This window comes from Cryptomeria japonica, chromosome 3 (assembly GCF_030272615.1).
Source record: "Cryptomeria japonica chromosome 3, Sugi_1.0, whole genome shotgun sequence".
NCBI classification, from domain to species: Eukaryota; Viridiplantae; Streptophyta; class Pinopsida; order Cupressales; family Cupressaceae; genus Cryptomeria; species Cryptomeria japonica.
In genome coordinates, this window is record NC_081407.1 from 747,312,156 (window position 1) to 747,326,422 (window position 14,267).

Sequence of the window (14,267 nt, forward strand, 5' to 3'; positions counted from 1 at the left end):
TTATGCATTCACATATATTATCCTTCCTATTCACTTATTCCTTCTCTCATTCCCATTACATCATTACAAAATGATTTACAAGATCTCATACATATATGAGTCTATTACAATATACCATGTCGGCTTTACAAAAGATAATTACATTTAAATACAATAAACAAAAGTTTATTCCTTGTCAGTTGGGGTGCCGGTATGCATTGTTGCCATTGCCGGTAAAGTGTCTGTTGGTGTATGTAGATGTCTATGCCGGTGCTGGTGGATTTACCAGACAAGTTCCAGAAGGTTGCCAGATGGTTTCCATCAATGAAAACACCATTATTCTCATAAGAGTGTAGAATGCCAACAATCTCCCCCTTTGGCATTGATGGCAACACTCATGAGAAAAATCCAAAAACTGTTCCAAAACTAAAGTCCAAAAAGTTACCAAAAAGATATGCTCCCCCTAAGCAGATGATCTCCTTTGATTAATCACTTTTCTCTATCCACTACTCCGCCTTTGACATCAATGACAAAGGTTGTCAAAAATTTGTTAAACGAGTGCAAAAATTTCACCTCAAAGTTTGTAACCGGTTGGTTACAATCTGAAATATGTCTACCAAAACCAAATTTAGACTTTGCATGAATCTGTTGTTGTCATTCAGGGTTGCCTCTGTTTGTTGGATCTTGTCAGTGAGATGATGAATGTTCTCTTCCGGTGATCTTTCTCCTTGAAGTAATGCCTTAGAGATCTCACTTCTTAGAGAGATTAGATTGTCCAACTTAGGACCAAGTTTATATTTAAGTTCTCTGATTTGAGACTTAATCCTTGCTTTCTCTTTCTCACATTTCTCCAATTTTTCCTCAAAACCTTCTATTTCATGCCCAATAACTGATATAGGTTTGGATGAACCAATTATGTTATCAGCTATGTCATCTATTTCCTTATGTACTCTTCTTATTTCTTTTTCTATTTCTTGTGTCAAAAGATGTGGTTTGCATGTTTCTCTGTATAGCTCTTTATATTCCAAAATTGTAGTATTCAGTGTCGGTAAAAGTGTGTTTATATGTTTTGTGCACTTCTTTATTCTATCCTCAAAGAATTTCTCCTTTTCCTTTTCAACTTTCTCTTTGAATGTGTCATCATTCATCTCATCAACTGTTATTACATTGTCGATAATGAATTTGGACAGTGTGTCCAACTTACCTAAATAATCCTTTACATGATCTATATTACATTTCGGTCCAATCAATTTAAGAGTTGGTATTGTGTCATCAATTGATTTGTAGGCCAATGCATTATAGTCACTTATCTTCTTGATAAAGTCCAGGAGTACCTCAGTTACATTAGTAGGCCTGAATTCACTTAATGAAGTACCGGATGTCTAACCAACTGCCTTAATTACCTTTGTGCTTCCAACATTTGTAACCATTTTTCTTGTATTATCCTTTGGTGGATCAGTCTGAGTTTGCATTTCAATCAGTAAAGGTTTGGGTTTCTCAATGATTACCAGTTTCACTACCTCAATATGTACCTGTGCCTCTATAGGTTTCTCTGTCGGTTTCTCTATGTGCTCAACTATCAGTATCTTTGTCTCAGTAGGTTTCTTTTTGTTAGCATCTATACCTTCAGTATTCTTCCCAGTATCCAATGGTTGTTCAGTTTGTAATTTTTTCTCTTTTTGCTCTGTTTGGATCTCAATCTCTACAGTCTTTGCTAGTTGCTCAACAATGTTTCTAGTGTTAGCAATATCATTCTTAACCTCTGGATTGTCCTTATCCACAACAATGTTCACTTCTTGAGTGTCTACATTCATGGTGAATAGTATTTCAGATTCAGGATTAGTGTTATCATATATGATACCTTCACTTTTAGTAACCGGTGGATCATCAGTATGTACCGGTGCAATGTCCACAGGTGGTGGTAAGTTGTCAGTTATCTTGATGTTTGGTATTCCATCAATTTTACCTTTCCCTTTGTCTTTATCCTTCTAATAAAATTTGGATGTTTTCTTCAGCCTGTTCAATTCTTCTTATTTTTCTTTTTCCATAAAAAAGATATCCCATTTATCAGTAGTTTCCTCTATAATCTCATTAACTCTACCTGCCATCAAACTCACTTGTTGGTGACCACTAGCAAAAACTGATCTCTTAGCTTCACAAATTAGGTCATGAATCTCTTCTTTTGAGTTAACCAAATGTACAACTTGAATTTTTTCAATTTTAAGTTTCTTTTCCAATTCCATTACCGCAATCCTCTTGGCATCTAACCTTCTATATAGTTCATTAGGCAAGTCATCCACAACTTCAATTAAAACTTTCTTGTATATATCCAGATGTAAAATTATACTGTTTTCAATGCTTTCCTTTTCTAAATCATTGAATGTGTTATACAATTTTATCACATTAGCCAAATTACCATCATCAGTTATTTCATTCAACAAATTATCCAATGAGGGTAAGACCAGTTTTTGTTTCTTCTTGGGAGTTAGTTTCTTAGCCGGTTGCCTTACTGCCTATTGTTTCTTCCTTAGGGTTCTTTTTCTTTTGGGTGGAGGAGAGGGTACCGGTGAAGGTTTTCTCTTCCTTTCAACTCTTTTCAATTCAACTGGTGTCTCATTGTCAGAAGATGTGCCAACTGGTGAAATGTGTGCCTCCGGTTGCAGTCCTTCCAGTTCACTAGCCGATATACTAGTAATATTCATAACATTTTCTTTTATTTCCTTAACCTATTTTGATGCATCTCTTATGTCTTTTTCTATTTTCTTCCTTTGCTTCATTGTTTTCACATTGCTTTCAATTGTTTCTACACTACCAAAAACTTCTTCTGTTGGTTCTCTAGGTGCATCTAACAATGCTTTTGCATAAGTCTCAATTATGTTGAGATCTACCTCATAACCCATTTATGTTACCCATATAGTCCTAGGAAGTACAGCTTCCATACATGTCTCATCCTTCTTAATTATAAAATAGATTTCTTTGTCATATTTATCCACTACACTCTGTGGTAGTCTTTCTCTAGTTTTCATTTTAGCTTGAAAAACTTTAAAGTATTTAGTGATGTTGCTATCCTTTGCAATACCCATGCTAGTGAAAGCTTCCTGTAATTGTTTTCCTACTGGTATGTCATATCCAAAGTCCATATGTCCTATACTAGGGATTTCCTTTGTGAAATACAATATTAAGCATACTAAGAGATTACCATAGCGAAATGTCCTTTTCTTATAAACTTTGATCTTTTTCAAATTATCTATGAGTTCATCCTTCAGCCATTCACACACATCTATTTTTGCATTATTTTTCACCATTTCATATGCACTATTAATGAAAAGACTAGAAACTTAATTAAGTCTATTTGCATGAGTAGCCTTGTAACCTAAAATCATAATTATGAATCTCACATTGATGTCTTTGATGTCATTTACTCTTAGAGATCTACTATCAGATGTTGCTCCAGTTAGGGTCATGACTTTGTTATTAGGAACCTTCTTTGTTTTGTCTGGTCTACTGTCGGTTGAGGGTAAACCTCTTACTGCCCTAATTGCTTGCCGAGTAAATTTGCAAACAGAGTCTAAGCATAGAAATTATCCATGTGCCCTACTTAGGACAATTCTCACTACTTCTTCCAGAAATTTAGGGATGTTCAATATTCTAACAAAACCTAAAGTCTCCACAATCTTGTGCTTGGGTTTGACAATGCCATTTTCATCACAAATTATAGTTCTAAACATTTTCAACAATTCCTCATAACCTAATTTTGAATATATATCCTAGGGTCTTTAGCATAAGCTACACCTTTAGGAATCTTTGAAAATGCACCTATGGAATCATCTTGCTTAGCTACTTTGGGAATAATTTTGAATATGGGCCTAGGGCATTTTACATTTTTCACGATAGTAGGTTTTGCAATAAATTTGGGAGCAGAAGAAGAAGCCATTTGAAAAATACCTTAAGCTGCCTGATATTGTCTAAATGCTTGAAAGAAATCGCTTCACACCTTCGCCTTGAATGCCTTCACTCGTATTTCATGCTCTCTACTAATTTGAATACTCAGTGAATCAAAAGTGAGGGAAAATCGATGATTTATAATGACCTTTCTCTTAACAACCGCATTAAATGCTCAACAGTTAAGTGAGAACTTAACACATCTACCGGTAAAGAAGAAATTTATCTTCTCACCATCGACCGAGGGTAATCTACATGATATTCAATTTGCTATAATACCCCCAAAGGGTTATTTCTCAGTTGGATGAAGAATCTCCTGCCGGTGGAGTAATACTCTATTCTACTGGTGAAGAAATAGTCTCATCAATATTCTTATCTCTTTTTCTAATCCATTGTTTTGAAAATTCTTGCTTTACCTTATCTACCTTTTCTTTGCCTTTCAAACTGGGTCCTTTATTATTTGCTGGTGAAGTCTTGCTTCTACAAAATTTTGCAATATGTCCAATTTTAAGTCACATTATTCCTCTGAATAGCCTTTCCATATCCTATGCTGGTTTGTGTTCTGCATTGATTAGATAAGTGCCCAAATCTTCCACAAACCTAAAATTTCACATTCATTCTATAGTTTTCTGAATTATGACCAACTTTGTTGCATTTGGAACATTGACCGATGGGTGCATTAATGTTCTGATTGTTTATGAATCTACACTAATTTTCTCTATGACCATACTTGTTACAGTTAAAGCATTTCCCATTAAATTTATAAGCATTAGGTTGTCTTACTGGTTTACTATGATCCTGATTATTTGCAGTACCGGAACTTTCTCCAACTTCAAATCCAAGTCCATTAGTATCTCCATTAGGTTTCTAAATTTTCAACATGTTAGCAAATTCTTCTGAGCTTTTCTTGAATTTCTCTTTGTGTTGATTTGCAATAGCCAACTCATTTTCCAGAATTCTTTTTTGTCTCATAAGTTCAATTTTATCATGTTGCATGGGAATCAGATCTATCTTCACGATATAATTTTCATGACTGAGTCTTAGATTTTCATTTCCAGCATCATTGAGTCTCCTAGTCAAGTCAACTTCATTCTTCTTTATGTCTTCAATATCTTTACAAAACCTCATAGTCATATCTTGCATTTCATTTTTCATATTATTGTTTTCTTGTCTCAACTTGTTCACAAGTCAATTAAGAGTTTCCTTTTCATCATCATCACTCTACATTTTCTCATGAAGTTCTTTTCTTTTATTTCAAGCTATAGTAAGATTTTCCTGAAGTCCTTGAATGAATTCCTATGCAATCCTTAGATCATCTTCAAGTTTGATATTCTTCAACTTCTCTGCATCATAGTCTACAAGAGCTCCTTCCAATTGTATTCTTAAGTTCTCCATCTGTACCAGTGTCAGAATCTTCCTCAAGTTGTTAGGCTTTTGAAAATAGAGGACCAGGCTCTGATACCAATTGCTAGGATTAATGACAATCACAAAGATACTGAGAGGTGGGGGGGGGGGGGTGAATCAATATCTAATCGGTTAATAGAATATTTAACCTTATTAAGAATTTTGCATCCCAAAATAGTGTACCAGTAAATAAGAATTAATCTAGTAAATAGGAACAATAAAGACAACATAGAAAACACACCATAACACAACATGTTTAATGAGGAAACCCAGTGTGGGAAAACCTCGGTGGGATTTGTGACCCACAATATTCACTCACTAGCTAGTGAATAAATATTACTTACAATGAGGGGCATGCACATGCAGGAAGGCCAACTGCCTAGAGCTCACTACTCAATAAGAGTCACATTGACTACAAAAGTAGATTATGAAATCCAATACAATGTACTGCTTCAAATCAGCATCAACTATGCCAGGTTCAATACCGGTTTAAGTTCATTCTATAACCAAAACCTTATACAAAATTTGCCTTATGCATTCGCATATATTATCCTTCCTATTTGCTCATTCCTTCTCTCATTCCCATTACATCATTACAAAATGATTTACAAGATCTCATACATATATGTCTATTACAATATACCATGTCATCTTTACAAAAGATAATTACATATAAATACAACAAACAAAAGTTTATTCCCTGTCGGCTGGGGTGTTGATATGCATTGTTGCCATTTCCAATAAAGTGTCTGCCGATGTATGTAGATGTCTATGTTGGTGCCAGTGCCTACCGGTGGCTTTACCAGATGAGTGCCAGAAGGTTTCCAAATGGTTGCCATCAATGACAACACCATTATTCTCATAAGAGTGTAGAATTCCAACAGTGTCTCACAAGGATATTCAGCTTGTCTCCTCTAATGGAGATAAAAAGGGTTAGACCTTCACAGTCTAAAGTGCACCAAGAAAGAAGGTTGACCTAACTACAACCGGTGAGGACTTGAGGCTAAAAATGAAGACCGATGTAGCAAGAAGAAATAATGCAGATCCTAAAGGAAAAATAAAGCTGAGAGAAGATAGGTTCATTGGAAACAAGAATTACAGAAGGAAGCCTAAGAGATTCCCTATTAGTGGAAGACAAAGAGATGCAACACCCTAGAGAAGTAGAAGTGGAGAAGCCAAACCGGTAAGATCACCTCATGTTTGGCAGAATAAATTTGTAGGTAATATATCTTGGTTCTCCAGTTATTGTTTTGGATTCAAGGAATATGGTCATAGAGAAGATGAATGCATAATGAAGTCTAGGAATAGACAGTTTACTCTTCCTAGAGACAATATTGTTGTTTGTTGGAGGTGTAATAGGTTTGGCCATAAAAGTCATGATTGACACAAAAAGATGGGAATTAGAGGAAGGTTCTCCGGTAAAGATGACGGACAAGTGCAAGAAACTGATATGTGCAGTATGTTACTGGTATGTATACTAATAGGTATTTATAGGTTATGTAAGGCAATGAGGTTCAGGATCATTGCATTAACTCCAGTAGCATGTATTGAGGAGTTTATGTCTTAAGTGGTACTGATGAAGACCTAAATGATATATGTTGGCCCAGTTGTTGATCATGTATACATGCATCCTTTGTGGGCTAACTGGTTTGATTTATGGAATGATAGTGATATTCTATGGCATTGTGTACACCTAGGATCGTGTCATATGTTGTGGTGGATATAATAGAGCTAATAGATCATTAGATTGATAAAAAAATATGCACAACTCAACCAGTATATGGTGAAGATTGGATCTTTGGTTTTGCACCTGACCGATAATAAGAACCTAAAATGTATGACTCAGGGGGAGTTGAAAGCCATGCTTCCTGACTAGTATCAAACTTGTTGGACACATAGGTGTGCAAGAGTCTATGGATGTACCAGTATGTTTATGTCTTTCGAAGTGTTTGTGGTTGTGAGATATTTCAATGTCTATTCAATTGAAATCACAACTCGACCACCAGGAGTGTTGCTTGTAAAGAGGGAAAGTTACCTACACAGAAGAACATGCATTTGGTATCAAAAGAAATACAGTTGGTATCAACACGTTAGCCTCAACATTTGATATCAAAAAATTTGGGTCGGAATGGCTTCTGCATATCAAAGGGAAGATGATGTAGTCTGACCAACAGTGAATTGAGAGGATGAAACATATGATGATTGAAAGAGGAGAAGCATCTCGTAGAGAAAAAGGGGAGAGAAAATTCTATGAGTACCCGGTATACACAAGGAGGAGGGAAACCCTGACAGTTCCCTTTGCCATTATTGTCAAAGGGGGAGAGACATTCTATATTATGTCGCATACTACAGGTGTGAGAATCCATGGATCACACAACGGGGGAGAGAGAATTTGTAGTATGTTGAATACTACATGTGTTGACATCAATTCCAAATAGGGAGATTTTTGGCATTGTGTTGTCATTGATGTCAGCTGATATGGGATGGCAACCGGTATGGGAGATTGATGAGTAGTGTTATCATTGATGAATACCAAATGTGATGTCTTTGATGTCACCTAGCTTAGTAGGTCACCGGTAAGGGAGAGAATGTCTTTCAGCACAATGGCCATTGGAGTCACCAGTAGACAACTTAGTGTTAACTTGTGTTGAAGACATAAGGACTGCAAGTTGGTAAGTGACATGTTAGCAGTGCATAGTTTCTGACCAACAAGAGAGAAATATGTTGGGCCATTGATTGTGATGAAGAGGGGGAATGTTACCAAAATCACATCAACAACAGAGGTGAAGTATGTGTAGGCCACTGGTATGCTATGTGGATGTCAGATAGAAGGACTCCCACTGGATAAAGATGTAGTCACCAAATGAAGAGATGACTAACAGTGAATGTGCCCAACTAGATGACATGTGCCTATTTGAAGATATGCATTCTCAAATAGGGAAGCCACATTTGTGCAATACAGGATGTAGATTACAAGGATCCACTCCCACTGATAAGTGGAGCTTATCTCCTATTATACATGGAATGCATCATATTCTTTTGAGATAAGACAAAAGAGTATAAGGTAGGTGATTGGAGGCTCCCATCAGATGAATCAATGAAACACTAAGTTGCATCATATTATACATGGAATGCATCATATTCTTCTGATATGCACCAGATCAGCCAGGTAGACAATGATGATTTTTTGGTATAGAGAAGGAAGGATATGTTTCTCACTTTGATAAACATGTTAATAGAAGAACCAGTCTAGTGGTGAAGAAAGGTGTTACCACAGATGTAGACAGATGGAGGCAGTTGAAGGTTGATGACATGGTGTCATCAAGGTGTTTACCGATAAGTATGTCCACTATTAATGCTGACAAAGTGTAAATATAGAAGGCCCCCATCTATTGAAGGTGATCACGAGGTAGGTTGGAATGTGTGCTATGTAGTTTAGGTGCTCCACCAGAAGAGAAGCAAAGTGCAAGTTTGAAGGCAAACCGGTTAGGGTATAACCGGTAGGGTCTGTGAACTGGTAGATGAACCTGATTGTGTGGTTGGTTGATGATTCTATCTAGATTGACATAGAAGACTTAGCAAAGGTGGATGTTGACAAAGGGGCCACGTGGAGGTGAAGTGGAATGCATACATAGGTCGGTGTTGTGAGTCAATGAGGTTGTTGGTGACTGGTCCAACATTTATGATGACTATGAAGCTCAAGGGATGAAGGTGGAAGATTTCAACTTAGGATCAAGAAAACAACAGAGATCTACTACAGACTAATCTTGTAGATCAAAGAGGGTGAAGGAAACTACATCATGCATGTGATTAATCAGACAAAAGGCCAAAAATCATACTACAAATGGCTAAAGAGAGAAGACGCGATTCACAAGGAAAACAGTTGGGCGATGCTCATTGATTGAGTGTTGAACATCGATCAACAACATAATATCAAATTGGATATGATATGTCATGATGATCAAAGATTAGATTAGATGAAGATTCAGTGCATGATGAAAACTCTAGCATGCCAATGTTCAAACTCATGTTTAGGTGGGAAAATCTGGCTATAAGAGTGCGAGCCAAAAATGTAGTTGGTGCTGCTGAATGAGAGAGAAAGGCTAGTGAAGAAATCCAATCAATCAAGTGCTCAACATCAATCTGAGAAGAGACTGAGTGTTGAAGGTGCAACCAGTGGGAGGTTTTGGCAGAGGCAAAACTTCCAAGGATAGAGAAACTGGTAAACTGCAAAGTGAGTTGCAGTGGTATAAACCGGCAATGTTAGAACCTACAATAAAGAAGAGAAGGAATGGTTGTGCACATCAAGTAGTTGAGAGATCTGGCAACCAAAGATCAGTGCAAAGTTAAGCCTACAACTAAAGTAACCAACAAGCTAAGAACTTGTAGTGTGCAGAGAGAAGAACTGACCGAGAATGAGAAGAGGTTGAATTAGTAAGGGTGCATCAAAGAGAGAGGTTCAGTAGAGAGTGAGTTGCAATAGCAGATAAGGTTGTAGCTTAGAGGTGAGCAAAGAACTGACAAAGAATTGGAGAGAGGAGAATCGGTGAAGAGAATTGTATAAGAGTTACAAAGTTCTTTTGTAACAAAGATATTACTTTTGTAAATGATTGTATTCATTGAATATCACTGAGTTGGCACTCAGTGCAAGGGTTGGTGCCCTAAAATTAGGGGTTGGTGCTCCTTGGATTGGTGCCCTAAAGAAGGAGAGGTATTCCTTGGGTTGGTGACCTAAATGTTGTAACCGAGGTTTTCATTGTGAGGCTGGATTGGAGCACTAGACTCCAGCAGCATTTCTCACTGAGGTTTTTCCCATTTTAGGTTTTCCTCATACATATCGTGTTATGTGGTGTCCCTTTTATGTGTGGTTGCATTTTTGTCATCAACCCATCTCGGTGGTATGTTTGCTTCATGTTAGATTAGTTAACTGGTATATACACAAGATAGAAAAGGCAAAAGATTTGGAAACCACTAATTCACTCCCCCTCTCAGTGACATCTAGTGATCAACAACAATCCTTTTTTCTTTATGAGATTATGAGCAATAAGGACCACCATAATAAAAAATAATAGTGATCATATTGTTATTTGTGAGGAACCAGTTTATTACTGAGAGGGGGGTGAATCAATAATAACAGTATCCTTAAAAACTTTAACAACCATCATAAACTTCTTTCAAAACAATACATAAACAGTACTAGTAATAATTGAAATCATATTACTAATTTGATTCATCAAACTGTTCATTGAAGTGTTCCATATCATACGTGCAATAAAAAGATATCAACTTAACACATAAGAAATCAAGAAACGCATGAACACCAGGATTTTCACATGGAAACCCAAATGGGAAAAACCATGATGGGAATTGGTACCCACAAGATTTTTGCACTCTTTTGGAATGTGCCCTCTTAGGAGCCTAGCTTGGTTAGGAGCTTACAAATTTGCCTGGTTAGGACTAGCAGACCTTGTTAGGAGTCTCCAGGTTAAGGGATTTACCTCAGCCCTGTTAGGAGCTTTACTTTGTTAGGAGTAACCTTGTGAAAGGATTTATAACTCAAGATAATGAGTCACTTGGTGAAGGGATTTATACAATTAGGCACATCACGACCTACTCGGTTAAGGGATTTTGAGTCTGCTGCAACTATTAGGGAACAACTGATGAGTGATTTGAAAATATCACTCTTGCTTGTACAAATCCTTTTCTATTCCAATATGCTTCTCTCTTGCAGACACACACACACACTGGTTTGGCCACACACTCTTCTCTTGATCACTGACAGAGTAAATCATCACAAACACCCTAAATAGACTTTACAACTTATTCAGTTACAAAACCCTAAGACTTACAACATAGATCATCACAGATCTTTACAACTCATTACAAATCATCATATGGAACATTACAGTCAATTACAAATCAATTATAGTCATTGAATGATCATCACACCTTGATTTGATACACTTTCAAACCCTTAGCTCATTTTGCTAAGCACTTCACACATTCCCAAGAAATTTTCTCTTTGATCGCACCAAAACATAATTCAAACACTTCACGTGGTTTTAGCCATGTTATCACCAACTTACAAACATAATATTATACACTGCCAAACTCAAAATCACTACTGGTTATAAGAATTGAATACTGGTTCTTAAACCCTATAGAAAATACATTGGTCAATCACAAACATGACTTCTAATAGCCAAAACATGATGTGGTTATGGTCATAACCTCATTAAAATGTTACAAACACATATTCCAAACTACAACACCAAATTATTCATCAATCTTAAGATCCAATTACTTAAGCATAAAACAGTTTTACATTTACCAATTAAAATCATATTTGCTAGTTAACTATCAAATCCATTCCAAATCTTTCTGGTCAATCATAGATGACTCAGATAACATGATAAAACAATATAACCATAGTTTCCATCAATAACAATATAAACTGATCATCAACCCATCAAACAACATCTCAACTATATCATCACCAATAGTCCTTAGATTAGTTCATCAATATCATCAACAGTTATGCCAATATGCCAACATTCTCCCCCTTTGGCATTGATGACAATACTGAAAAACCTCATCATACTGAACTAATCTATTATGTACTTTCTCTTATACTCAACATCTCCTTTTCTGTCGATTATCTAGTTGTTCTTCTCATGTCTGATCTTCAACATCTCCTCTTCTATCAGTTATCTAGTTCTTATTTTCATGCTTGATTTTCAACTAATTCTTCTCCCCCTTTGACATCAATGCCAAAGGTGCAAATACCTCTATTGTCTTCATCTCTATTGTTGCCATCTTTGTTTATCTCATTGTGGATGCTCCCCTTAGGAGTAGACCAATTCACATCAATCCAAAACTGAAAGATATTCAATGAATTCATCAAATTGATGCATCACTAGCATCTTAGTTGATCTTCTACAGGGGTACAACCCCTAATCTACCTCTGAGATACTCAAAGGTGTTGGCATTGAGTTGTCATTGATGTCAAATGGTATTGCAGGCTATAGGTAGGGTATGTCAAACTGGTATGAAGAAGATTGAACTAACATAAGGAAGTTTAACACGAAGGCATGTTAACCGGTATGGTGGAAGTTGAAACTGGTATGAAGGCATGGAAGACAAGCAGGTATTGATACTATATGTGACATCAGTGATAAGAGGTGATTTGAAGTTGGTTGTTGGCATGAAAAGTTGTAACTAGTATCAAGGGTGGTTGTTTCCTTGTGATAATGTTTGTGATAAAGAGGCAGAGTGAAAAAGTTATCACAAACCACCGGAGGTGAAGTTGAGCTATCAGTGTAGTGTATGTTGTTGAATAGAAGCAGGAGAAGATTTTACTAGTAAGGGATTATGTCAGTATGAGTTTGTTGAATGTTCAAACCAACCCTGTGTTTGTGAGCTGAGTGTATGCCAATGTGATGCCACATGGAGCCAAGGTGGTGAACATGTAGAGGTCAATGGATTTTCCATCGACATGATTGTTGAAGCAGTTAGTCGACATTAAATAAAATAACCACAAATCACGGGTCGATAACATATTGTTGCATCTCGAGGAAGAATGACTGATAGAGGAAGATCAGGGAGTTGTTGGTGCCTGGATCGAAGCAAGGAAATCAGATTGCAAGAGGACCTAGAGAAGGAAACAATTGGGTCATAAATGAGTCGACAGATTTCAAGGCCAGAAATCATGGTTGGGTTTGCTATTTTTAGCAAACATACCTTGGACATGTGAAAAATATGTGATGGCTTATTCCTCTAAGGTAGGTGTGAGTTCCAAAGTTGATCACATCAGATTGGATGTAGATTTGGTTGGTAGAAGGAAACCCTAGACACCCCTCTATTTGAATTGATTCTTGGTGGTAGGATAGATAGTTGTTGTTGTTGAAGGGTGAAATAGAGAGTGAAATTTATATTTGAGTGTCGAAGAGAAAAACACTAGAATTGTTTGTGAATGAATATTGTACTAGTAAGGATAAGTAGGGTAAACCGGTGTAAGGAAAAAACTGATAGAGTAAGCATCAAATGCAATGGTAACAAATTGGAAGAAGAAGTACCTAATAAAGAGTAACCAAGGGTGATTTTGAATTCAACAAAATAGAGGGAGAGAAGCTTAAGCAGAGTTATAACCAGCAGAAAGGCTAAGTTGAAGTGTGTGTTGAATTGATACAAACTGGTAAGATAGAAACTGGTAGTGCAAAGCTTTGAAGGGTTGCAAAACTTCATTTGCAACAAGCATCTTATTTGTACATCTGAGTTTTCATATTGTTTTCATTGAGTAGGTTCTTAGTGCAAGAGTTGTAACTCCTTTAGGTTGTAGCCTATAAATTATGTAGGGATTGGTGCTCCTTTGAGTTGCTGCTCATAAATCAAGGGTTGGTGCCCTAAAATTTGTAATCAGATCTTTTCATTTCGAGGCTGGATTGGATCATAACATCTCTAGCAGCTATTCTCACCAAGGTTTTTCCCATAATGGGTTTTCCTCGTACATCTGGTGTTTTATGTTGCATCTTCATGTGTGTATTGTATTAATCTTTAAAGATTCCTCCCACACACATTTTTTGCATTTCTTTGGTAACCGGTCTATATTTTGTTTATTTTATATTGAACTATTATATATCTAATTAAGTATAAGTTGTTTAAATCACCAATTCACCCCCCCCCCCCCCCCCATAGTATCCATTGTGTCCAAAAATTGGTATCAGAGCATAGGTTCCCTATTGTGTCAAATCATTCTCTAGATTGGGTAGATCCTATCAAGTGTTCACAATGGCAAGAAATGAATTCACCTCCTCAAAAACCCCCATGTTTGATGGTGTCAACTATGCCTTTTGGAGTAGAAGAATGGAAACCTATTTGTCCTCTCTAGGTTGTGATGTATGGATGTCGGTTGTGAATGGGTATACAGTTCCTAATAATCCTCC